The 8,714-nt window shown below is 40.3% G+C and overlaps 1 long non-coding RNA gene across 1 annotated transcript; it reads right to left on the bottom strand.

Annotated features, from left to right (window-relative positions):
• Positions 1-757: 757 nt before the first annotated feature.
• LOC119262287 lies at positions 758-2,243 on the bottom strand. The gene is made up of 2 exons (XR_005129520.1): positions 2,143-2,243; positions 758-1,114 (listed from the first exon to the last, which is right to left on the bottom strand). It is a non-coding gene; the product is annotated as an uncharacterized LOC119262287 (long non-coding RNA).
• Positions 2,244-8,714: the final 6,471 nt, after the last annotated feature.

Here is an 8,714-nt window from a genome sequence, read left to right as displayed (position 1 = left end):
ATCAATTATTGTAACTCACTTTTCTACAGCCTTCCAGTTAAACTAATCGTCTTCAGTACGTCCAAAACTCAGCAGCCAAGGTTTTTACCTCCACCAAGCGCACAGCTCATATCTCTCCTATTCTTTGACAGTTGCATTGGCTTCCTATTAGTTCTAGGATTAAGTATAAAATCCTTCTTTTTACCTTCAAGGCTTTACATGGTCTTGCTCCAACATACTTTTCTGATCTCATTTTTTATATTGTCCCTCTCGTGCTCTCCGATCTTCTAATTCTGGACTCCTCGCAATTCCCTCAACTCGACTTTCTATTATGGGTGGCAGATCTTTCAGTGCTGCTGCCCCCAAACTCTGGAATTCTCTACCTTCCATTCTTCGTAATATGTTGTGAGAAAAAAGATGATATGATTATTATCTTAAAGACTTGTAATCCTCTCAGCTGAGTCTAATGGTTAAACATTAGGCAAAACTATACTTTTAATCTCTAATTTTCTGCTCCCAGTCAAACGTACTTATTTCCACCCTCATTTCTTTGTGTGGTTCTTCGTGCAGTCCAGGTGGGGGGCTTTAATAGTGTCAGTGAGTTTCTCCAGCCCAAATAAAGTTAGTGAAGTGTACCTTGTTGGGTTATGTTACTACCACCTAATTTTGAATTTATGATGACTGAAATAAAAATTTTCAAATGGATTAAAAACACCCATTCATGATGGTGCATGGTGATATTTCAGATATTAAAAGTGGAGGCAAAGAGTCAACAAAATTCAAATGGAAATATGTCATATTTAATAGATAAAACACTTTTCAGCATTACAATAGCATCATAGGAGTGGGGAAATGCACCCATCTCCTCACAAAACAGTAAACATTTTCTGCAAATTAGACAACATGTGCTTGTTCATGATAGAGTGCAACTATGGTGGTGAGTGTGAATGATGTGGAGAAACACCAACTTTTGCAACATGGAGCAATGTCCAATCAATAAAGACGGTGCCATCTTGGTCTTGAAGGATCAATGCCCAGTCATACGCTGCACCGCCATATCTGGTAGCATAGTTTGGGGATTGGCATCGGGGTCATGTTCACGAGATGGGAAGAGGGATCATGAGATCGGTCACACCTTGGGACAGACAGCAGCAGTAATGTTGTGGTGAAGAGGGAGCCATTAGACAACACACTCTGTTTACCAGTTGGTCCACATCCCAGCCCACACATATGCTCATGAGCTTTGAGTAAGGCTTGACAAAATGAGATCATAGATACAAGCAGATGAAATCAGCTTTCTTCACAGGGTGGCGGGCTACTCTCTTCTTGATATGGTGTAGAGTTTGGCCATCTGGGAGGAGCTCAGAGTAGAGCCACTCCTCCTCAAAATTGAGAGGACAAGTTATGGGAAATTAGGAATCACTTATTGTTGAAGAGGCCCAGGGGTTTATCTTAGGATCAATTTCTGAACAGCGGCCATACTTTTGTTTATCATTAAAGAAGATGCCTCTATATATGCCCACCCACTTCCCGTTACAGAATACAGGTGAGCCGCTGTCGCCAGGTCTGCCTGCTGCTGACACTATAAATTCAGAAGAAAACATTTGGGACTTCATATGTGGATTCGGGCAAAGGACTTTGCATTCCTGCTTTTGGGAATGGCCCGAATCTGTTAATGTAAGAACATATATGTAGTCATTTTCATTATGTTTACCAATCTGGTTTTGTAGACCATCACCCAGAGGACTAGTATTTCCAAGTAGTTTGAGAAAGGCCTGATCTCTGTCTGGGTAAGTGTTGCAATGTTTTTTAAACTCAGCTTTGTAGACCAGAAAACCGTCTGAAATTGGGAAGATAACATGTATTTCAGAGTCGTATTGGTCTTCAAGAACATGCAAGGCAGTCAGAACATGACCATTTCCATAGAAACATCCACAACCTGTGGTTATTTTATTTTCATAGTTTCTGATTTCTATGTGGCAAGGTGTTTCATTAGCTAATAGTAGGCCTTTAAGAATACATTCAGTAATTTTTCCATTTTGATAAAACACTGGGCCAAGTTTATTATACAGACTTTCAGTACAAGCCTGTATGCAGTCAGACCAGTTGGAAATATTAAACTGTGAGTGCATTTGTGAATGTGTGGCTGGTGACTTGTCTGACCAATGAGTGCTGAGACGCTCCATGATCCAGGATGATATGCAGCTTGGATAATGAATGAGTGATTTTAAACTGTGGTTTGGATCCAACAAATCTGTAATAGAAAAAATGAAGAAAAACTTTTTAATCACATGATTATAACAATACAAGTGATTACTACAGCCTCGACTCTGCCAAAATTACTCAATAGTGAATGTGGGGAAATAAGAAGGAAAATATTTGATAAAATAAAAACTATCCAGTTATTCATGATCCCCCAAAATCATCAACATTTTGTGACAGGCTATACAGGATCAAAAATAAACTCTTATTCTTTTTTTCTAGACACTTGAAGTGAATATACAATTTTGAAGCAGCATGCTGAAAATAAGCCTTTTTCTTGTCCTGAAGTTCAGGGCAGAAACCAGGAAACACATAACTAGAAGGTATTTAATCTATATATGGGAAATGAGAACATGCTAAGAATTTGAGCAGGACTGTAAATACATTATAACTATACAATTCAAAAGAAAAAGTAAAGCTACCTAAATGATAAATCTGTCTTACATTCTGTTTTGTAAAATTATTTGATGCTAGAATTTTAAGTCAGACATGTTTTTTAAGTAAAATCATGTTTTTTTCTTTAAACATTTTGGATGCTGAAATTTAACGTATTTCAGGGGTCCTGAAGTGGTAAAACTATTTATATAATTACTAATTATTTATATAATAACTAATTATCAGGAGATGATGAATTTGAACCCCAGTGATACCATAACTGTCCTGAAATTTGGAGCTCAGAAAGTGCCTGATGGCAATGGGTGATACAAAATGCAATGAAAATTTAAAATCTATATTTATTCTATTAATGTTCACCTAACTGAGATTCAGTACAAAAATTTGAGTCAGGAGAGCTTTCAACTAAACTAAGAAGTTTGAGTTGCATGAACTCTACAGCCCTCAGTTTGTTTGTTCAAAATACACAGTGTGTCGCGCCTGCTACGAGTTCACATAACAAGAACTGCATTACCCAGAGTCCGTCACGGTCATGTGAGGAGGAACTCTTTCCTTCGCTCTTGTTCAAGGACTCAAACTCCACTTCCCAGAATACGCAGCAATGTCACATGACTCCTGATATCTCCTCATCCTCCTATCTATTCTAATTACTAAGAACTGTGTTTAGTATCACTAGTTAATATTTAAGCCTGGGATTTAGCATTAGATATTTGTGAAGTATTGCCAGTTTCACCTGCCTTACTGAGCGTTACTTTTCCGTTTTTTTATACTCTGTTTGTTCTGACCTTTTTGCCTGATCTGTTAGACCCTGATTTTTGGACCTCCCCTGTTTGTACGGTTTGGCTTTTTTGATTTTTGGCTGATGACCTTTCGTTTGTTTCACGGACTTGCCTTGCCCTTGTCTGTTTTCTTGCCTGTATTGTTCTGCTGCTGATCCTGGACTTGACCCCTGCTTGTCTACTGACTCTGTGATCATCCCAGTAATGCTTCTGTTTTACTTCTTATCTGCGAGCATCTGCCTTCTGACTGCATGTTACACAGTGTGATCAGCTGACATAGCAGAATTTTTTTTTACCCTCACACCAGGAATCCACTGTATGTAGGCAAAGTCATTACAGTAAAATCTGTCAATGCCCCTGGGCAGTTATTTCCAGTCATACAGGAAGTGCTCCTGTTTCTTTGACTCAGAGGAGGCCAATGAACATCTATAAAAGTCAAATTCATGTTTCAAAAACATATTTAATATCAAATTTGAAATCTCACAAAATTATGTCAATAGTTTGTAGCATTTGACTCAAATAAAGCAAAAAAAGTGTGTTTTTTCAGGTTGCACTGGCTGATGAATGAGACTTTCCTGTAAATAGACACTACACTGTAAGCAAATGCATCATTTTAACCTAAAAAAATAAATACCTGGGTTAACTTGAAATTAAGATTTCATTGAGCTTGTAATACTATATTAAGATAAGAATATATTGTGTTTTACATTTGTTAACTTATTATTATAAGTTCAATGAATTCCACATTTCAAGTTAAACTAGTTAGCTACTTTGTACATGTAGCTAACTCAACAAAATATCTGTAGGTTGTCATGCATACATCATTAGACATGAGCTGGCAAGCTGGCTTAGCTAATCTACAAGCCTACACAGCATCTCAGTTTTACCTTCACGACTTTCCAGACTAGACTCTCACGACTAGAGCCCTCAGGTTTTTAAAAAAAAAAGAGAGGGGTCGAGCTGAGAGAACAGAAGATGATCTTATAATTTTCAGAGCAACAATTAAATCAGCTAAAATGTCATTAGGCTGAAAAAAATGGAGTGCATTACATTTTAATGTGAAGCTGTAATAAGAATAACAGAATAGAGTCAGTCACCTACCTTTGATTGTCTTCTTCTGAAGAGGAAGCTGATGAAGTCCTCCTTATATAACCCGCTGCATGTCGTGTCAGATCATCATTGGCTCAAAAAGGCGGGAAATTCAAAATAAAAAGCTATTTGCTGGTTTCAAAAGAGGTGGGCCGGGTTTGTGGTTATAAACAAACAATACATGGATAATAACATATTTGCAGTTGCACAGCACTTCTGCTGCCATCTAGTGGTGATAACATTAATGCCATTTAAATGTTATCACTTCCAGCTATGGGGAGGATGACTGAACCTGTTCATCTTATCGTTATCAGTTTTCTGAAGAAGCCTCTCCTGCAGATGTTAATTTGGTTACTTTGTTAGTTACTTTGTATACTACTGACTTAAAATTAGAAAACATAAATCTATAAAATAGTCCAAAAGACACCCTTCTGTTGCACACCCTTCCTCTCTAACTTATTAGGCTTGAATTGATTCATTATGGCTGGTTAAGTGGTCAAGTAGTGTCATTGGAAATTGTCAGCTGATGAAAGTTTGAGAGTGTAGTACATTTTTTTGTCTCTTCAAACTTAGTGCAAAATGTCATAAGCCACAAGCAATTTGGGCACAAGTGCTGTGAGCTGATGAAGTAAAAATAGAGGTAAAACTGGCATAATAGGAACAAACATTATTTGTCTGATTTGTTTGAAATTGTTAGAAATTTATTCCTACACTGTAAAAACAGCTCATCAGTTCAACCTAAAAACATACTTCATGTGGAAACGAGTGAATTAGTCTTGTTTCACTTAAATAATTGTTTTCACGAAGAATTCTTTCAAACAATGCAATTTTTAGTTGAATAAAAGTAGTTCAATTGCGTGTTAATACATAAAGTCATTTTTTGGTTGATCTGACGAGTGTATTTGAACTTGAAGCGTATTTCTGTTATAAAATCATTTCCACATGAGGTTATTTAGCTTATGAAGTCACATGTTACATAAAGCTGCGAGGAATGAGCTTTGTGTCCAAGGCTCCAGATACTTCAAGCAGCATGATGCAAGAACTAGTAGCTTGTGGGCTCCCCCTACAGTTGCAGAGTGTATTTCAATTTTACACCAAATCGCGCTGTGAGACCCCCTCACTGCCAGCTGTAAAAGTGATCTGGTTGAAGAGCTCAAGGATACGATCACGTCTCCTGCCGGCTCAGCAGACTAACACCCCTAAATCCGTCCAGAACGCCAACTCCCAGAATCCTCTGGGGGTTAACTTGACCAGATTCCCTGCCATCTACCTTTCCACGCAGTTCACCTAATTATTGATTGTTGTCACCTGTTCATGTGGCCATAAAACCTGTTTGCTTCCATAGCCTCATTGGGAGTGATTGTATCAGTCTCCTGTACGTTACCGAGCCTTTTGTTCCAGGGTTTGATGTCCCGGGTTGGTTTCTCGCTCACGATTCCAGCCTGACCCCTTTTGGACTTGACTTGCCTCTTCATGTTCTGACCTTCACTCATGTCTTCCACTCTGATTTAGTTAAGCCTGTATTGCCTGTTTTTCTGCTTTGTTTTATGGATTCTTATCAAACATTTTTACCATCACAGATACAGAATCCGATTTCCCTTGGCGTGCACACGCGTCATGCAGGCAGACGCAACATATTACACTTGTGATTTCCGTTGCTGTGTGTAAACAACTGAAACTGCCAGCGTCCATAATCCAGCGTAACGCACGTGCATGTGAAGGGGAGTTGGATTCTGTCAGTCGGAATTCGACACAACACTGGTAGGAGAAGAGAGAGAGCGCCATGCCAACGTACAAGGTAGTATATTAAAGCTTTATTAGAAGAGGTTGTGCAAGACCGTCCAAGCTCAATTGGTGTGAGATCCACAGACTGACAACTTTTTGGTGTGAGATGATTTATTTCTTGGCACGCTCGCCTGAAAGGCGATGAGCTTAGATGAGTTTTGGCATGTGGAAAAACTACAAAACTCCACAAGACAGTGGTGGAGCCAGAAACTATGATTTTGTTTTTTAAAGATTTAATTTATTAGAGCTGGAGTGCAACATGCGCCGGTGAAGTATCTTGGACTGGTTAGAGAGGTTCATCATGAGGTAAAATACACTTTAAGGTACGTGCAAAATAATGTTAAGATCAGGTAGATAAGGTTCAGTTTACTCAGGCAAAATAATGTTCTGTTTAAAATGTACCTGTAACTAAGTACATATACACTCATGTGCTGTAATTAACCCTTGTGTTGTCTCAAGTGAAAACCCCAGCAATGAGCTTTATTCAACTTTAGTATTTCATTTTATGCAACTTGTTTCCATGTCACTACATTTCAATGTCAATACATTTCCGAGATATAGCTATGTTGCTAGATAACTGACGGCTTAATGCTTTTGAGTCTAGGAACTACTATAGGTAGTAACATACTACAGTTCTAAAAACGTTGACTAGTTAGTCAGATCATTCTTCTACCACAGCCTTTTCAACACAGAGGAAACCGTGAAAGTGGAAAAATGACATTACGTGCATGTTCCATTTCAGGAGCGCTGGGATATATGAAACTACCCAGGAAATTACAAAATAACCCATATATGTGACCCAAATCGATTAGGCTTTAAGCCATATTCAAGTTCTGGCAAAGCTACTGGAGCTTTTCAAGCAAGGTTGGTGGCATGGATGGGGTGCCACAATTGACACCATGGTATTTCTGTTATGGCTGGTAAATGAGACATTATACAGCGTGGTCTCCAGCATGTTTGGGATGCATCGTTCTGCTGTCCATCGCATCGTCCATAGAGTCACAGTGCAGGTGGTGGCCATTCGACTGTCATCCACCTCACCAAGACTCCAGAAGACCTGGTGGAAATATCCCATGGGTTTGCAGGGCTGGAAAGACGACAGGACCTTCCAGGAAGCAGCTGAAATGGCTGCCATGTCTGCTTTAAGCTACCAAGTGACTCTGATGGTCAGTGCTACAGGAACAGGAAACTGTTCCCATCCATAATCCTGCAGGCTGTTTGACCATCAGGGCTGCTTCATTGATGCCTTCATTGGATGCCCTGGCTCAGTACACGATTCCAGAGTGCTCCTCCACAGCACACTGTACAGGTGTTCACTCTACCCTCCTCCAGGGCACCTTCTCCTTGCAGATGTAGGTGTCCAGTGCCCTCCCTGATCACTCCCTACAAAAGGTAAGTACAAGGTGTGTGAGCCCAGTGCTTCAGTGTTCACCATTCCAGAGTAGAGGTTAACAATTTATTTTAATAAATTTAATTTCTCAATCATTTTCTCAAGGACAGATAACAGCCTGTCAATTCTTTCCCTGCTGTCCTGTGCTATCATCTTCTCTGCCTCTTTCTACAGCCTCATACTTCTTAAAAGAATTAGTGTTTGTCTGTTTGTTTATTAATTATTTTAGATCACTGCTACACTGTGTTAAAGGGGGCCTATCGCTCTGTTCCCTGTGCTGCTCTGGGCCTCTCCAATCAATCCTCCTCCTTCTAACCTATAGGCAGAAATGTGCCTATAGTGTGCCAAACCTATAGTCTGCTCTGTGAAGAAGTGGACCAACAAGGCTAAAGAAAGTCTTCAGAACTGCATGAAATTAACAGATTGGAGTGTGTTGGAGGACTGGAGGATGACTGTACCCCCATGGACCCCTCAGTCAAAAGTTTGAAGTATGCAGGTGACACCTCAGTCATTGGTCTCAACCGAGATGGTGACTCGTCTGCTTACAGACGGGTAATTGATCAGGTGGTCCTTTGGCGCAGCCACAATAACCTGGTGCTGAACACAGCAAAAGCAGTGGAGATGACAGTGGACTTCAGGAAGAGCCCTCCAGCCCTGCCAGCACTCACCATCCTGGACAGAACTGTGGTGGCAGTGGAGTACTGTAAGTTCCTGGGCACAACAATCACCAAGGACCTGAAGTGGGACAGCAAAATCAGCTTCATCATCAAGAGAGCCCAGCATAGGATATACTTCATGCGTCAGCTGAGGAAGTTCAACCTGCCCTAGGAGCTGATGGTGCGGTTCTACACAGCCATCATGGAGTCTGTCATCACCTCGTCCATCACATTGTGGGGCAGCTCAGCCACCAAGCATGACCTCCACAGACTGCAGCGCATCATCATCTGCAGAGAGGACAATTGGGGTAAAGTTGCCTACACTGCTGGAACTGCATGCCTCTAGAACTAGGACGCATGCAGAGAAGATCTCCACAGACC

Source organism: Pygocentrus nattereri, chromosome 23 (genome assembly GCF_015220715.1).
Source record: "Pygocentrus nattereri isolate fPygNat1 chromosome 23, fPygNat1.pri, whole genome shotgun sequence".
NCBI lineage: Eukaryota > Metazoa > Chordata > Actinopteri > Characiformes > Serrasalmidae > Pygocentrus > Pygocentrus nattereri.
The sequence above is the reverse complement of the archived record's forward strand: the minus strand, read 5'-3'. Positions and strand labels throughout refer to the sequence as shown.